At 32.0% G+C, this 10,591-nt stretch overlaps 2 pseudogenes; both read right to left on the bottom strand.

Moving 5' to 3' along the window:
* Positions 1-1,869: 1,869 nt before the first annotated feature.
* LOC132163726 (beta-glucosidase 12-like) lies at positions 1,870-5,230 on the bottom strand (annotated as a pseudogene).
* A 305-nt stretch (positions 5,231-5,535) lies between these two features.
* Positions 5,536-10,349, bottom strand: LOC132163336 (beta-glucosidase 13-like; annotated as a pseudogene).
* Between the last annotated feature and the right edge of the window lie 242 nt (positions 10,350-10,591).

Raw genomic sequence — 10,591 nt, 5'->3', positions numbered from 1 at the left:
TTTGTCATGATAATACATACCCTAGTACCTCTGAAACCATAATCCTCATGTTGGAGATTAAGGTTTATTCGACGTGGAACTGAGGGTAAAGCACGATGTGCATAATATTCATCCTCTTGTGCATGTCTAACTGGGATTGTTCCTTTAGGGCATTCCCCAATATCAAGGAAACCTTGAAACATCTCAGCATCGTTGAATTTTCCTTTTGTTACATTTGGAATGGACTTTGGTTTCATCTGATTAACAACAAACAAATTACTATATATGTTAGTCTTATTCCTCAATTGCTCGAATAAAGCCCCAAACGCAAAATTTCTAAAGCATTTCATAGTAATGATCAATCATAGCTAGGTCTTTGTTTTTCTTGGACTTAACACCATCATATGAAGTGACAGCTCACCCAAAAAGAAGAAAAACTGTAAAAATTATAAAATTTGTAGCTATACGTTTTAACTGTGTTATCAATTATACACATCGTTTAAACAAGGGAACACGTGAGACAATAATAAAGCAACCTGTATAATATGTGTTGAAAATAAGATAAGGCGTCCACAAAAGGCACGCCTCTACGTGTACAAAACCAAGTAATACAACATTTAGCTTGTAAGTAGGAAACTGACATTGTCAGTTATTTTTAAAAACAAAACTGCTATCTTCATTTAAATGGGTGATAGTATAAATACTCTCCTATAGAGAATGGTTTGAGAGACGTATGAAAAAGAAAAACAGAAAACGACTCTCTCTTTCAATATATTTTTCATTGGTGGTACTCTTAGACTGTGGATTTTGTGAATATTACTCCAGTAATATTTCTGGTAGTGTATTCCATCACTGGGAAAAGGAAGAAATTCATTGGAGCATTTGATTGCTGTGCAAATAAAGTACTGTTCCATTTTGCTGTGCATATTAATTTTCTAACAATATGATTCTTGAGTAATAGATGGTCGAAAGTAGGTTGTTGGTAAATATTTATACAGTCTATTACATCACCATTCATATCCTGCAACGATTTTAGTAGACCATGGATAAGCAAGCTTGAAATTTTTCCAAAAATATTATATAGCGACTAAAAAGAAAAAGAAAAGAGATGAAGATTATCTTGAATCAAATAAAAATAAGAAAAATTTAATATTCAGTATGACCTCAATAGTTTTGATAGTTCCTTTATGCTTAACTGACTATTTTCTTCCACCAACAAATCTATCACTCAGCGCATATGATATGGCTAGCAAGAAACATATGCATCTTAGTTTGGTATTGGTCATTGAAAAACAAAGTTTGTCAAGAATATGTCTACTACATGATCATCTTGTTATATAAATACTCATGAGGTACTTCATTATCCTTTGTAACTGAATATTCTATATATACAAATCCTTTACCTAAGTTAAGGTACGTAAGGTAGTTACAAACCATTCAATCTGAATCCAACACTTTCCATATTTAGACAAAATTCATTATTTTTCGTCTGTAAAACGGTCAATACATGTAAGTGTGAATAGTGTTACTGTTTAAACGTCCATATTCACATGTGAATAGTGTTACTGTTTAAAGGTCCTTATTTACTCGTGAATAAGGACTTGTAAACAGTAACACTATTGACATGTCCCTATTCACGCGTGAATGGTATGTTACTTGGTGCTTCTAGACTGTAATCATATGCAAGTATTTCGCCAGCATGCCATATGCATGTATCACATATGAACAAAAAGTTTTCAACTGATTAGGACATGCTTAACGCCATTAATTAGGAGAAGGGCTTTCTAATGTACTACATATAAAGCAATTCATTACTAGACAAGCATATGGGTCTGGATGCACCTAAAGAACTGTGACATTATATATATTCAAGGAGCACATGCATGGATATTATGTCTGTTTCTTCAAGAAGCTTTTGAACCAATGTGCTGACAGTTTTGGGTGTCTGTTCAACCCGTTCTTGTAATCCACGTAGTTGATGCCAAATCGAACGGTGTAACCATTAGCCCATTCGAAGTTGTCCAATAGTGACCACGCAAAATATCCCTTCACGTTAACCCCATCCCTATACAAATTAAAGAGGAACTTCAAATGAGAGAGAGAGAGAGAGAGAGACAAAGAGAGAGAGTCTTGTTAATTAAGCACTTACTTAATAGCTCGATTAAGGTAGAAAAGATGGCGATAGTAATGATCAATTCTATGGTTTTCGACAAGGGCTTCCTCAAGCGACATTGAGGCGTCATTGAACTCATCAATTCCTGTGATATGGGGATCTTAATTCAGTAGCTTTCAAGGAAATATAACTACCATATTATATATTCTTAACTATGGCATTGAGAATTTAATCACCATTCTCTGTGATGTAAATTGGTGGATTATGATACCTTGTCTTGATGTATAGCAAAAGATCTCATATTCCTCTTGGATATACATAGAGCCAATCAGAAGCAGCCTGCATTATTGCGATAATTTAAAGAAATGGAGCTGGTAATTAGGAGTTTTACCAGAGAATTTTGTCGAGCCTTTTATGTCGACTAATTAAGATGTATCAACCCAAGCAATGGGAAGTAATAATTAACGTAAAGCTATAACTTATTTTGATATGTATGATCCGAGTCAAGATTTGTTAAATCATCACTTATTTCAAAAGTTTTAGTTGATAGAAAATTGTTGGTTTAATCATTTAATTAATAGTTTAACACTTACTCTAACGTGTGGCCTCAAACCTAACATGTAGATTATTTAATTGAAATTGATGGTGAATGTGAATGGTGACAATGTTTGAAATCATGACTTTTTCTATAATACTAAATTCAATTACTACTAATATCAAAAGTTTAAGTTGATAGGAAATAATTGATTTAATCATTTAATTAATAATCTAACAAAATTTGCAATACATCACCTTAGCAAATCCGAGGATAAGCTCAAAATTAAAGTATTTGTGCATGTTAGCTTGACAAATTAGTACTATATTGCATCTACAATTAAAGTACAAGAAAAGGGATTGATTTATTTGGTACACACCTTTGAACCAATGAAAATCCCATGTCGCTCGAATGCAGCCGCATCCAAAAGGCATGGTATAATTTTTATGAGTTCAAAAGCAAATCATAATCATAACTTCAAGCGTTACGTTGAGTTTTGTACCATCTACTTGAAAGATTAACATGCATATCCTTTGTGTAGCTTGCATTTACAGCATTGTGTTGAGGTGTATAGGCTGCATAATTAGAGGTATAGTAGTTTAATTCAATAAAATCAAACGACCCATTTACAATATTGGATTGCTCTTTTGAGAGCTTGGGTAATCGGTTTCCAACAATAGATCGCATGATATGTGGATAGTCACCATTGGTCAAGGGTTCCATAAATCTGCAATAATCCATTGATATAATAAATGTCGTGCCTAGAAATTAATATAGTAAACATTTACTTGTATTGGTGACTTAATTCAACTTTTGGGCATTTCTTAATTCAACCTGAAAAGTTATTGAACTTATTGGATTTTTCGCATTTGGCAATTTGATAAAAGCTTTTAATCCATTGTACTTTAAAACATAAATTGGGTTTGTCCATTTATACTTAGAATATTATAACTTTTGATTTACAAACTAATGTTACAATGTAGAATTGGTCAAAAAAAAAAAAAAAAAAAAACTACTCAAGTAATGGCCTCGTTTACCCCAGAGCCGTTGTTAGTTTAAATAACATGATACCATGTATATTATTAATGTAAGAAATTGAGAAGATTTTATTCATGCTATTTGAGGGGTTGTGGGGGCTTATTGCACCCTTATGTTCTGCTTGTATTTATTAGAAAAAAAAATCTCATAGATTTTTCATAGTAAGAAAAAAAAAAAGAAAAAAAAAATAGTGATGTTAGAAATCACATTTTTATCTGATAGTACTGATATGACAGTCTCAACTAACTCTAGTATCGATAATTGGTAAAAAAAAAAAAAAAACCATTAAGCAACACTTACCATCCAAACCAGAAATCAAGGGCTCGTATTGCAGCATTACAATTATGCTTGGCGTTAGAGTATGGCACCATCCAACCTATCACTAGCGTTATCCCTATTCACCCTTTCTGTCTTGCTTGCACATACGGCGCATATGGTGAATATTGTTTAGGATATACATTAATTAAATATTTTGCTTTCAATTTATATATGGAACCTGATATTTTTGCTTGTATAATTTAACGGTAGCTGCATGAGCAAGAAGCTCGTGGTGTGTCACCAAATATGGCTCTGTACTGGAATTTCCATTTGTGCAATTCAAATTTTGCCAATTAGAACATCGAACCCAGTGCTTAGAACCCACTTGCATAACCACCAACACAGTAGCTTGTTGGGTCATTTATTGTAATCCAACGCCTCACCCGATCGCCAAATTCCTTGAAGCAAAGCTCAGCATAGTCCCGATAATCATCACTTTTTTTTTTTTTTTAACAAAAATACACGTAAAAAAGAATTAGCAAATTATTTAGACCTTGACTTCAGAGTGTGCATTTATTTAGGAATTGGTTTAGGTCCAGTTTCAGTTGGAACTGGACCATTGAGACTAGGATAGAAACACTTATCCCATAAGAACATCTCTAGCAACACTAGTTATTTTAGATACCAAAAATACATTTTTCTATTTTAATTCTTATCTTTTCAATTCAAACTCCAACAAATTATCTATTTCACTCTCTACTTTTTTAAAATATTATTTTGCAATATATTTATTTATTTATTGTTTTTAACTTATGGTTTTCTTCCCTTCTCCCTTGCCACTCTCAATGAGTAAACCCAACAGCAATCCAAAGACACCCGAAGCAAGAACAACACAACCAACACATCTCCCAAATGACCCAATTGACCCAAGAAAACCACAGCCAAAGAAATCACCCCCAACCACAAAACCACAATCCCCAACTAGAAAACCAGATATTACGTACAAACAGAAATCTCAATGATAGATCAGTAAGGTACATTAACCAAATTAAAAGAATGGGAGAAACCTTGCAAATTGAGTGATAAATTGAGGGGGATAAATATCACTTCTCCCTTTTATTTTTTCCTTCGAAAAATTGTTCTCCACTTAAAACTATGATCGCGATATTAATATGCATGTAAAAGTTTGTAAATCAAGTGAATAGAGAACCATAAAAGTAATAAGCCACTCACATAATTTGAGGACTTAAGAAACTGCCATACACGTCTTCTAAAGCTTAGGGAAGATCCCAGTGGAAGAGTGTCATAATTAAAAGGCTTTACACCTACAATATTAAATTATATATACTAGCTATAGATCGTAAATTATGAGCATATTATAAACATAAAGTTTGAATAAATTCTTGACTACCTTTTATTCAATAGCAATGCAACATTTAAAGACTAAACTTACAGCATAAAATATAGTCCAATACGTAAAAGGACTTTACACTGACTATGACTCTTAAAGCAATAAGGGTAAATATAGTCCAAAATGTAAAAGGACTTCACACTACCTAAGACTCTTAAAGCAATAAAGATAGTTTGACTTAACGTCAATGAGACCCACTCCTAAAGCAACAAGGATAATTAAATAAAGTATGCTACGTGACAAACCCATCAAATAGCAATAGTGACAGACACAACGAAACCTAATCGAAATAAATGACTACTGCACTGCACACACACTCTATTTCTTCAAGAAGCTTTTGAACCAATGGGCTGACAGTTTTGGATGTCTTTTCAACCCGTTCTTGTAATCCACATAGTACATACCAAATCGAAAGGTGTAACCATTAATCCATTCGAAGTTGTCCGTTAGTGCCCACGCAAAGTATCCTTTCACATTAACTCCATGCCTATACAAAAGAGAAAACCCAAATAAATTTAAATTTTGTTGAAAACTCATATATATATATATATATATATATATATATATAAAGAGATAGAGTGTGTAGTTAAAGCACTTACTTGATAGCTTTATTAACATACTTAAGGTGGTGATAGAAATAATCAATTCTATGCTTGTCCACAAAGGCTTCCTCCAGCGACAATGAAGCATCATCAATTCCTGTGATATGGGGATCATCTTAATTAATTAGCTTTAAAGGAAATATAAGTACCATATTATATATTCTTAATTATGGTATTGAGAATTTAATTACCATTCTCGGTGACGTAAATTAGCGGATTATTATACTTTCTCTTTGTGTATAGCAAAATATTGTGTATTCCTCTCGGATACACATAGAGCCAATCGGAAGCAGCCTGCAGCATATATATATATAGGCAAGTTAGTACAATATTGTATCTTCAATTAAATTAAGTACATGGAAAGGGATTGATTTATTTGGTACACACCTTTGGACCAATGGGAATGCCATTTCGCTCGTCTGCAGCCACATCAAGTCAAATTCTTATTAGTTTCATAACCAATTATAATCATAATATCAAAAGAAATACTATATAGTAAACTGTTATACGACTATTATATAATTTGATGAGTGACCATGAAATCAAATATTTAATCAGTACTTGTTAAAACAAATTAAGTGCTAATTTTTACTTCAACATCAATTTAATTATATGGCAATCGTAAAACATCGAGCGTTGAGTTTGTAGCATGTACTTACTTGAACGATTAACACACATATCTGTTGTGTGGCTTGCATTTACAGCATTGGGTTGGGGTGCATTGGCTGCATAACTAGTAGTGTAGTAGTTCAATCCAATAAAATCAAACGACCCATTTAGAATATTGGATTGCTCTTTTGAGAACTTGGGTAATCGGTTTCCGACAAGAGATTGCATGCTACGTGGATAGTCACCATTTGTCAAAGGGTCCATTAACCTACAATAATTTTACTATAAAATTATTCACAAGCTAATGTGATAATCTACAATGAGTTTCTTTTAAATAGATAATAAAATAAAATTTTGAAGCTTCGGGAATTCTATTCCCTCTATTTGAGGGATCGTAGTGCCATATTGCTGTACCCTTATGTTCTCTATTTTTTTATTTATTAGGTTTTCAATAAAGCTTACTCATATATATATATTGTAATAAAAAAATAGTAAAATATCACCAAAAAAAAAAAATTGAAGGATCATTTACCATCCAAACACGAAATCAAGGTTTCGGAGTGCTGCATTACGATCTTCCCTAGTGTTAGAGTATGGCTCCGCCCAGCTTGCTACTAGCACTATCCCTATACACCCTTTTTGTTTTGCCTACAAATATTTAACATTTTAGTGGCATGAAATAGTAGTTGGATAAAAGTGTGGTAATTCACATTATTTATGATTATAATATGAAATAATTTTCCATCACTTATCTATAATTGACACATGGTGAATATTATTTACGATATACAATAAACATTTTGATTTCAATTTATATATAGAACCTGATATTTTTGCCTGTACACTTCAACGGCGGCTGCATGAGCAAGAAGCTCGTGGTGTATCACCAAATATGGCTCCGTGCTAGAATTTCCGGCAGCGCAATTATTCCGATCAGAACATCGACCTGGTGCAAATGACCCGCCTTCATAACCACTTAAACTGTAAGACGTTGGCTCATTTATGGTAACCCAGTTCTTCACTCGATCACCAAATTCGTTGAAGCAAAGCTCAGCATAGTCCCGAAAATCATGGCTTTTATTTATACAAGAATAAACAACAACAAAAAAATTTATTCAGAACTTGACTTGAGAGTGCAGTTGTTTAAGAATTGCTTAAGTTCAGTTTTAATTGAAACTAAACTGACCCTTTATTTCATAAAGGAACATAAGAGACATGTATTCCAATCCTAGTAAATCCAAATCCACTTTCAACTAAAAAATTCAAGCTTGATCCACTTATTTATAATTAATTCGAGCAAGGAAATTTTTAAGTTCATTCAATTATATGATCTGTAAGGCTAAACCAATAAATGAAACAGAGTCCAACTTGCAAAATGTTTCATATTGTTAACAGGCCAATAACGTAAAATAAATGACTGTCTTAGAGTACTTACAATGACTTAGCCATTTCCTATTTTTATCTAAAATAGATAAGCAAAACACTAAAAAATCCTCTACATTGGACTATGCATCTCAATGTAAAATATATATATTTTTTGCATTTGTGAACAATTCACCACATGTAGCTTTCACACATGCATTTCATTAATATACTATTTCTCTCTCCACATCTCTTTTTTTTTTAAATGTTTCTCCTACTATTTTTCTCTGCACATATCTTTTTCCAAAAAGTTGAAAAGTAGGATCTTTAGAAAAAGTATAATCCTTATAAAAAAAAATAAAAAATTTAAATGATATAAATAAATTTTAAAAAATAGATAATTTGATAAAGTGGGTTTCGATTAGCCATTTTGCATAACAATATACATAAACCACTATGAATGCTCTTAGTGGAATTAAACATAAGAGAAAATAAATGAAGTTCTTGATCGAATGTGGATCCTCCCAAAATGTTTGCAATCTCAAGTATGAACAGTACAGAAGAGTATTAATTAGCATCCATCATCTTGGGTTCTCCATTTTCATTTTATTTTTTGAAAAACTAAATTTATCTTCTTCATTCTACCATGCAATTTACAATATCTCCTTTAATCTTTCAATTTCAATAATGTACCTTACAAATCTACTATTACGCGACAATGTCCCCATTTTGCCTCTAAAGGACAAAAGCACTGATCAAGGACATTGTAATCCCAATATTAGATCGGTATGGTACATTAACTAAATTAAAAAAAATAAAATAAAATAAAATAAAATAAAAAAATAAAAAAATAAAAATTAAGGAGAACATCATAAATTATGTGATAAATTGAGAGGTAAATATAGTTTTTTTTTTCTTTTCCTTTTTCCCTTGAAAATGAGTTCTCAACTTAAAACAATGATCGTGATATTAATAATATGTGAAAGTCCGTTAATGAGGTGAATAGAGAACCATTTTTATAAGTAATTCGTGACTCACACAATTTGAGGACTTAAGAAACCGCCATACTCATCTTCTAAGGCTTGGGGAAGATCCCAGTGGAAGAGTGTCACAAAAGGCTTTACACCTGCATTCAATTATATATACTAATTAACTATAGATCGTAAATCATGAGCATATATATATATGATCTTTGCCATTATAAAAAAAAAATTAAAAAAAATAAAAGAATATATATGACCTTTGGCTAGGAGCTCATTGATGAGGTTGTTGTAGTATTTAATTCCTTCCCTATTCACACCCCCACTTAGCTTTCCATCTGTCACAAAGGAAGATGTTGCATATTTTTTTTTTTTTTTTGTATGAACTTTTATGACAAAGAATGGATTGATGCAAATGAGAAATGGGAAACTTACTTGGTAAAACTCGGGACCATGAGATTGACAATCTGTATCCATCTAAACCCATTTTCTTCATAAGGTGAACATCTTCCTGTATCATAAATAATTTAGAGAATATTAAATGTTAAAAAATTATCAAGGATATATATATCTTTGAAATTAATTGACAACTAGGAGTTAATGTGAGTTTCTTAATTTTCTTTGTTTCTTTTATATTGTGCGTGCACCATGGTACCATACCTTGTAGCGGTGATATTGATCAACAGCTACATCTCCAGTACTATGATCCGTTATCTTACCTGCAATTTCATTGCAAAATATATAGTATTTAGATAAGGAGTTTTCTGCTCTAATAATTGAGGTCAAAATTAAATTAACTAAAAATATCAAATATGCCTCACCACCATACTCCATAATATAGACAACTAGTGTTGTAGTTTGAAGATTTTAACTTGAATATTCAGTTATGAAAAAAAAAAAAAAAAAAAAAAAATTAAAAAGGGAGTTAAACAATTCTGATTGCCTTCGGCGTTTAAAAGAAAACCCCTTTGTGGGTATTTCTCTGCTTAGGTTTGGGGGATATATATATATCTTTTTGTTTTGTTATTTTTTTTTCTCCTTTTGAGCGATGAATCTATTCCACACAATATCTATAACATACGTATTTGTAAGTCAAAATTTCATTTAATTTGAGAAGAGAGACCTGGATATGTATGGGTGTAAGTGTCCCATATAGATGCCCCTTTACCATCTTCTTTTGCAGCACCTTCAAACTGGAATTACAAACAACACACATCATCATGCATATATATATATATGCTTGAGAAATGTCAGAAAAACTATATATATATATATAGAAATCTGGGGCATACCTGATAAGACGCTGATGCCGTCCCAAAAATGAAACCTTCCGGGAAACTGCTCCGGCTGAGCGAAGCAGTACTGTAATGGTTTGGTCTAACAGCAATGGTGTTTGTCAATGAGACATGAAGAACTAAAAGACCCAAAACTAGGTACCTCTCGAATGCCATGCGTTCCGCTTTTGCTGAATTATCCTCTCAAGCAATTTCACTAGCTAGCCCTTTTTATAGAGATTTTAAATAATGGATAATTATGGATCTTTATGGATTATGATTTAAAATTATGATCATCTTCTGTTTATTTGAACTAGATAATATCCAGTTATTTAAAATTATGATCTTTATGGATTATGATTTAGAATTATGATTATCTCCGTTCATTAAATGAACTTGGATAATATGTAGTTATTTGTAATATATAGCA

Source organism: Corylus avellana, chromosome ca10 (genome assembly GCF_901000735.1).
Source record: "Corylus avellana chromosome ca10, CavTom2PMs-1.0".
Classification (NCBI taxonomy): domain Eukaryota; kingdom Viridiplantae; phylum Streptophyta; class Magnoliopsida; order Fagales; family Betulaceae; genus Corylus; species Corylus avellana.
The sequence above is the reverse complement of the archived record's forward strand: the minus strand, read 5'-3'. Positions and strand labels throughout refer to the sequence as shown.